Here is an 8,271-nt window from a genome sequence, read left to right as displayed (position 1 = left end):
TTAGGGTTGTTACTGACATGCATATAAATTATGAAAGCAACAGAATACCAGCCTAAGATTTTGATAAGATCCAGCAAAGACCTTGTAAATTGGCTTCATGCCATAAGGTGGTTTGTTAGAACAAACCCAACCAAAGCTATTTAATTCAACAAATGATTTTAAGCAAATCATTGATCATGTTCCCATGATACCAATAGCACACCTAAAAGTAAACCCGTTCCCCTACCTAAAACAGGTTGAATTTCAATTCTACGTCAATGTCATTGCCACCAGCCTGGCACCTGATTTATCTGCGCCAAGGCTGAAGCAGCGCCCCAGTGGAGCGCAGCAGGCGGAAAGGAAGAGGGGGGGGGGCTCCGCAGCAAAAACAGCCTTGGGCACCGGAGAGCAAGGGGAGGGGAGGCGAGGCGGGTGGAGGGACAGCAGCGGAACGAGGACGTTTCCAATACACTTGCAAGACAGGCCGGTCGTTCCGGTTTTTTATACGTTCGCGGGCATGTTTAAATTCAAGAAGTTGGCACAAAACACAATAGCAAGGAACAAGATAAGAGGAATGTCTATGGAGATTCTCAGTCATCCAGGTCATGGTTGTCCCAAAGGTGCTTTTTCACTAGGCAACCGGAATTTCTGGTTTCTCTATGAAGACTTTTCGCTTCTCATCCTAGAAGCTTCTTCAGCTGTGAGCTCCGAGCCAGAAAGTCCGGTTGCCTAGTGAAAAAGCACCTTTGGGACAAAATAAGCGGAAGAACGACTGAGGGCGGGCGGGTCCCGCGCGAAAGAGGCAGCGAGCGCTACAGCCAACGAGCAAGGAATCCTAAACGCAATCCCGGCGTTGATTCGGAAACACGTCCTGATATGCGTTACTCAAAAGTTCGGTCCCCGAGTAAGGAGCACACTACACAATTGCAACTAGGAGAAACGTCCGCAAGGTCGTCTCTTCCTCCTATATACGCGCCCAGGATCAGGACATGAACACAACAACATCTCAGAAAGGCGTCACGAAACGCACTGGCCGATTCAATTTCCCCGGAGAAACTGCAACCAGGTTGAGGATCTGACAGCCGGCCGGCCCACCGACCGACCGACTCAACGTCCCCCCAGCAAGTTTTTGTTCTGCGCAGCCCGACGGCCGCCCCTCCCGAGCAGACCACGTGTCACAGGGGCTGCCGCGCAGGCTCCGCGCTTGCTCCTCCTCCCCTCCCCTCCCCCCGCCCTCCCGAGAAGTCTGGCCGGAGCGGTGGAGGAAAATGGCGGCCGCGAAGGCGGCTGGGGCAGACGGCGGAGGAGGCAGCGGGAGCTGCTGAGCCGGACCGGGGTCGAGAGCCCAAGTCGGGAGCGGAGGAGGCTCCGGGCGGCCGTGAAAGACTCGCGCGGTGAGTGGGAAGCTCGGAAGCATAAGAAGGGCTGAAGGAGGGGAGGCATCTGGGGGGCGATGACATCCCCCCCTCCGCTGCCCCACACCGTCCCCGGCCCCTTTGGAACCGCGCGATCCAACTCTGTTCAGCGGCCACCTTCGCCTCCCATCAGTCGCTGTGGCTCCCGGCCCGAGCGCTCTTCAATCTCCGAGGCGTTTGGGTTGCTTGGAGTTGTTCTCTTGGCTGGAAACCCAAACAAAAGCTCTGGGGCCACGGGCAGGCGGGGACCCCACTCTAGGGCTCCCCTAAGCCCCGGGTTGCCTTGTTTTGGGGACTTCTCTACTTTAGCCCTTCTTTTAAACCCTCGATGGTTTACTTCTGGCAGCCTCTTGTCCCTCTTGCAAAGAGACGTCCAGCAGCCTTTATCTCCTCTTCCCCCTTCTTGGTGGGTGACATACACGCGTGTGTCCCAAAGCTCGTCCTTGCCTCCCCCTCCTTTTTTCGCATTCTTCGCTTGCGCTCCCGTCTAGTTCCCCGTTCTCTACTTTGCAGCAAAGATACTCGGCTCTTGGCTATTGTGAGCTGGTTTGCTGTGTGCACCGCACCTTCTCCTTTTTCCCCCTGCGCCTCTCCCTCCTACCTTTTATGGTACCTTGCTTATTTACAATGTCTGAATGCGAGCCTTGATTCAAGGCTTTGAAATTTGTGCTTGCGCAAGAACTTTACACATCCTTCCGATTGACGCCGAAGTGCTGCTGAACAGAAGCAGACGAAATCCTCTCGGACAGGTTGTGATTTATAAAGAGTCCTGAAAACTGAATCAGCAGTGGGGATCCAATGATCAGGATTCCTTGGCCTGTTTGACCAGAACCTAAATCCTGGGTACACTTATGTGGGACTTGCTTTCAAGTAATTGTCCGGAAAATTGTGTTTTAAGTCTGTCTGTGCTGCCCCTGCTGGCTAAATAAGCCAAGAGTAACATCGAGTCCCATAAAAGGTGTATAGTATGATTTGTGTATTGAGCAAGTGCATCCAAGCTCACTCCAGCCCCTGTGCTGGTTTTTGTGTTCTAGTGGACTTGACTCAGATGCCCGGTTTTCTATTTGTAAATTATAGTTTCTGCTGATCCCTGCAGAGGTTGTTAAGGATGAATCATTGCATGCTGTACTTTTTACCTTGGAATGAATCTGGCAAATTTAAGTGTGGTTTTCCTGGTGAATCTGTATAGCTTTTTTTCCTGTCTGTAGTACAATAAAAGCTGTTCTAACTAGTCTTGGATATGGCATGGCTATTCTTTTTCTTTGGAGGCCCACTGGTGTTCGGTGTATGTGTACGTGGGGAGGGGTCCCTTCAGTCCCTAGTGACTGTCAGGAATAGTCCTGAGGTTTTCCTGGCAAGATTTACAGAGGTATTAACAAAATGGAAATAATAGAACAGAATTGGTAAAGTAGCTTCAGCATCTTTGAAAATTACTGAAAAGTGTGTGTACTATGCTGTCTTTAATGTATAAATTGTCAGGTTTAGAATTACTAGCAGTCGTTAGCATCACTGATTAAAAGTTAAGACGGGTTAAATCAATAATCTACTTGCTTGAAAGGAACCACTAAATCCTACATCTGGAAATGTATATCTAGCCACTTGCTGTGGTTAGATATACAAATATACAAAGGGAGATTGTTTCTTGTTTTGTCACATATTGCTTTTCTGAATTCCCCAACTGAAGATACTTGCATTTCTAGTTTTGGAATCAACATTCCAGTTTTTTGCCATGGGTCAGCTAACTTTGTGTGTAGGATACAATGTAATCTGTGTCTCCAGTATTCTGCAGGTACTTTCCTATTGACAAATATAGATATCTGTGAATTAGTTCCATATTTGTTTTAAGGTAAGCTATTCCTTTTGCTATTTGGTTACATTTTTTTTCTTAAAGCAGTGTTAAGGGCTAACGTTTCTTATTGTCCACAAACTGTCAGATTCTCCTTGAAAAGTAATGTAGATAAGTAGACTTGAGTTTCCAGAGGAGTTGCACACATGAATGCTGGGGATAATAGACATTTGGAATAGAATAGTAATGAAAGAGCTCATTTCTTGAACTAGATTTTTGATGCAACCTATTTTTTTCTATATTAATTTTGTCTAACAGTGGACACTATAATACGTAGAATTTTTCATTGTCACATACTGTAACCAATTAACAAATTTTGTCCTGTAGTTTTTTTTATCAAAAACTTGCATGTGAGTTATTTGTACCAATTTCAAATATTCTTTTACTGATAGCAATTCCCTCTGTATTACATATGTACTTTAAGAGCTTTTTATATTAAAACTTGAAATAATATAGAAGTTATTATCTGAAGATATTTTCTGCAAATATTAATCCTGTTGCTTATACGTAAATAGTAATGATCCATTCAATACAAGGAAAGTGTTCATATATCTAATAATTGTTTTCACATTCTAGTTCTTGTTTATTAAAGTATAGTTAATATTTCTTAGAGTGGAATTTGGTACCATGAAGTTTATAATAGGTAGAGGACTCCACATTGAAGAGAAATAATGCCAGAAGACATTCTATGTGTCTTAAAACATTTAAAACCTGCACTTAGTTCAGAAATGATATTAAACAATTAAGGTGATTAAGGGCTTCTTTCCCCCACTTCTTAATACTTCTTAATTCTGCTGTGGTTTTGGTCTGGTTTTTTTCCTGAATATTACAATTAGAATTGTCTAGGCTACACTAATTTATTCAATTCAGTTTATGTAGCAACCTGTCTCACCATTGGGACCCTATGTGGCTAACAGCAATTAAAAAGGTACAACCAAGAATAAAAATAATTAAGAGGCGTTCACTTAAAACCCATTATTTTAAAAGACAAAACCTTTGATACAAAACCTGTACTTTTGTACTTGAATCCTGATGTCAGGCACAAGTTCAGTATATAAGTCATGGTTTTGTGTTGTGATGTTACAATATATTTCATAACTTAACAGCCCCATTTGGATGCCAATGGTTGCAACCATGGCTCAGAGTAGAATAACATATTAATATTTAGAGATTATAAAAAATCCTAAGTGGCATAGTGTAGGCCAGTGTTTTTCAACCTTTTTTGTGCAAAGGCACACTTTTTTCATGAAAAAAATCACGAGGCACACCACCATTAGAAAATGTTTAAAAAAATTAACTCTGTGCCTATATTGACTATATATAAAGTGTTTTTCCCACGGCACACCTTACACTATGTCACGGCACACTAGTGTGCTGCGGCACAGTGGTTGAAAAACACTGGTGTAGGCCAGTGATGGCGAACCTTTTAGACACTGTGTGCCCAAACTGCGCGGGTGCATGCCGAAACGGAAAGGTATGCGCGTGGACACGTCCATGTGTAAACATGCACGGGCATGGGTGCACATGCGTGGACATGTGCACATGCGCAGCAGAGATCCTAAGACCAGCTGGCTGGCAGGAGATGGGTCATCTCAACACCTGCAGCGCAGCAAGAGGTAAGATGTTTTTATTTTGTGAGCTTCTGTTTCATCGTTTGTAGGGAAACAGAACCTCACAAAAGAAACGCCATGGAGATCTGACCTGGGGTGATGGCGGGTGTGCCAGCAGATATGGTTCTGCATGCCACCTCTGGTACACGTGCCATAGGTTTGCCATCATAGGTGTAGGCTGTGTTTCTACTCATAGGAAACTAGGAAAGAGAACAATGAAATGAGATTTAAAGAATTACACAACCTTGGGAATTGAACAGCTTGTCTTCAGATGTTGTGGGAACTTCATCACTGGAAGCTTTCAAGAAGAGACTGGACTGCCATCTGTCAGAAATGGTAGGGTCTATTTGGGCAGGTGGTTGGACTAGATGACCTACAAGGTCCTTCCAACTCTATTAATCTGCACCTGTACTCATGTCAGTTGGCATTCCTACTGCAAAGTCTGGATTTTCTGAAGCTTAAAATATGAAACTAGTTGTCATAGAATGTGATTGCCAATCATTCACCTGCATCAAGTGGAGATGAAATGCATTATGGTGGTATAGAGAAATGATGCCATATAACTTTGTTACTCCATTGCAATATTGAATAATGCATCCTGCAGGAAGAATGTTAGTAGTTAGTAAATTGCATTAGAAGATTTTGTGTGAATAATTCACACCATCCTATATTTAGATTTTGTTTACAATTCTGTAGATTAGAAATTTATTTTAAATACTTTTTTCCTCCTAGGATTTTAATGTTAGAGTAGGTAAGCTACAAGTTATCTGTTGTTGGCCCAGCAAGCTCAAGGAATGATAATAAGCTACACGCTGGCTTTGAATAGCAATTCTGATACCTGAATGAAATGCTGATGTCCCTGAGCTGAGTGGAGAGGTGGTTCTCAATTTGTTTATACAGAATGCAATTCCTAACAGTACAACTATTAGGTGATAGTTCTCATATATATAACTTTACGTAGTCAAAATAAAGTTCAGAAAACAGCTGTACTGTTGACCCTGCTGATATGATATTCTTTGATCCAATAGAGTTTTCTGTCAGTGTAACAGTGAAAGATATTTTTTGGTGATTCACACTTGCATCCTTCCAGAACAGTTGAATGGGAATTTTCATAGTGTGACATAAATTAATTTGAAGAAAGGATGCCTCATGAGGTGACAATTTTGCAATAGACACGTTGAAGCAGTTTATAACATTGATTCCCTACAAAAGGTATAGGATATTTATAGTAATTCCTTTAACTGTTTATATTAAAAATTGCATGTTGCCTATTTACCAGATTCTTTGCTTGTGTGCAGTGCAATGAAAGCCAGGATGGTGAGTTTAGGTCAGTCACTGTCTCCCAGGATGGTTGTTGTGAGGAAAATAGGAAGTGGATATATTTTCCCCCGTGAGTTATTTGTAAAAAAAAAAAAGGCAGGACACAAATAATAAAATAGATAAATATCCAAAATTATAATGTGAGAATTGAATCTGAAGTTTCATTGTTAATGAGAAAATGTGAACAGACTATCCTTCAGGTAAGTTATTACATTGGTTTAAGTTATGCTTTAGGTCAATATATTTTATTTTATTCCAGCATTCTTTCTTTTCTACTGTAATTGGAACAATCTAGGCTTTGATGGGGGGAATTAATTTCAATTAATTACCTCATATATAGGATACCATTCCAGTGTTGCAATTAGACATACCATTTGTTGCTGGTTGATTTTAAAGGTTGATAGTGACACATGGAATATAAGACTTGTTTTCACAAGTGATCTCAGAACACATGTACAAGCATGCTGTAGTATGGTGTTGTCAGATCTGGAGCCTGTCTAGTTTCCTTGAAAATCAGTGTGGAGAAGTGAACATAATATTTAGTCAGACAGCAGTTAATAGCCCGAGTTAACTTTATTTATGATTATGCTGCCCAGTAGAGTGGTTAAATGCTGTTTGAAGTTATGACAGTCATGACCTGGATGACTGAGAAGACAGGAAGTTACAACAGCTTCAGAAAGGGTAATTATGGCCCATAAAATGTCATGCATTCCCCCTTCCTGCAATCAGATGACCACATTTCAGGCTTCTGACAACCGACTCACACATTAATGACAGGTTGCCGCATCCAACAGTCACATGACCAAAATTTGCAACCTCTCCCCCCCCCCGCCCCATTTTGGGTTGTTTTTTTCCTGGTTTCTGGCAAAAGTCACCCATTCGGGAGAATGGATTCACTTAACATCCATATGATTCCTTTAACAATCAAGGACAAGAAGCAATGGGTGGGAAACTGGTCAAAGAGAGAAGCAACTTAGAACTAAGAAGCAATTTCCTGATAGTTAGAACAATTAATCAGTGGAACAACTTGCCTCCAGAAGTGATGAATGTTCCAACACTGGAAGTTTTAAAGAAGATGTTGGATAACCATTTGTCTGAAGTGGTGTGGGGTTTCCTGCCTGAGCAGGGGGTTGTACTAGAACAGTGGTCCCCAACCCCCGGTCCGCGGACCGGTGCCGGGCCGTGGAGTACCTGGCACCGGGCCGCGCAGCAGCCGGGGGCCATGATCGCTGCAGCGGCCGGGGGCCATGATCGCTGCAGCAGCCGGGGGACATGATCGCTGCAGCGCAAAGGCTCCTGGGCCGTGCGCAAAAGCTCCTGGGCCATGCGCAAAAGCTCCAGGGAAGAGAGCCCCGCGCTGGTACGCACGTGATATATAAACAATCAATGTGTCGTCGCGAACAACGCCCCCCCACCCCTGCGCGCGCTCAGCGGGCCACGGTAAAATTATCAAAGGCTGACTGGTCCGCGGCGATAAAAAGGTTGGGGACCACTGTACTAGAAGACCTCCAAGGTCCCTTCCAACTCCGTTATTCTATTCTATTCTATTCTATTCTATTCTATCATGTGATTCAGACTTAACCACAGGAAAAATGGTAGAAAAATGCCTCGACTTGCTACCAGAATGACTTATAAACAAAATTGGGATCCTAATTGTGTTGTAAGTTTAGGGTAGCTATAGGGTGCTTTTAAGATCATGTCCTCACACTTTACAACCATTGTAGCATCCCTACAGTTATGTGATTAAAATTTGGATGCTTGGCAACTGGCATGTATTTATGTCACTTTGCAATAACCTGGGTTCATATGAACGCTATTTTGCAACTTCCCAGCGGGCTTCTGACAAGTAATGGGAGATGCTGGATTTGTTTAACAACCATGTGATTCACTTAACAACCATGGCAGAAAAGGTTGTAAAATTGGGCACAACTCACTTAACAGCTGCCCTGCTTAGCAATGGAAATTTTGGCTCCAATTGTGGTCATAAATTGAGGACTACCTGTAAAATATTTAAATTTGGACATGCAAACTGAATGACAACATTAAGAGTTGTAATTATTGTATAGCTTTCTACCAAGAATGATCTGGTATACCTTTACTT

At 43.0% G+C, this 8,271-nt stretch overlaps 1 protein-coding gene across 3 annotated transcripts in view; it reads left to right on the top strand.

Moving 5' to 3' along the window:
- The first annotated feature begins 1,229 nt into the window (after positions 1-1,229).
- The window catches only part of BTBD7 (BTB domain containing 7), an 87,752-nt gene continuing 80,710 nt past the window's right edge, over positions 1,230-8,271 (top strand). For all 3 annotated transcript variants that reach the window (XR_015698058.1, XM_087725773.1, XM_087725762.1), the window contains exon 1: positions 1,230-1,373. The gene's annotated coding sequence lies outside the window, so the exon portion shown is untranslated. The remainder of the gene's footprint in view (positions 1,374-8,271) is intronic.

The sequence above is a fragment of the Thamnophis sirtalis genome, unplaced genomic scaffold (assembly GCF_051295495.1).
Source record: "Thamnophis sirtalis isolate CommonGarterSnake01/CBP01778 unplaced genomic scaffold, rThaSir2_p1.2 scaffold_1, whole genome shotgun sequence".
Lineage (NCBI taxonomy): Eukaryota > Metazoa > Chordata > Lepidosauria > Squamata > Natricidae > Thamnophis > Thamnophis sirtalis.
Note: the sequence above shows the minus strand (reverse complement) of the source record. Positions and strands in the feature narration are given on the sequence as shown.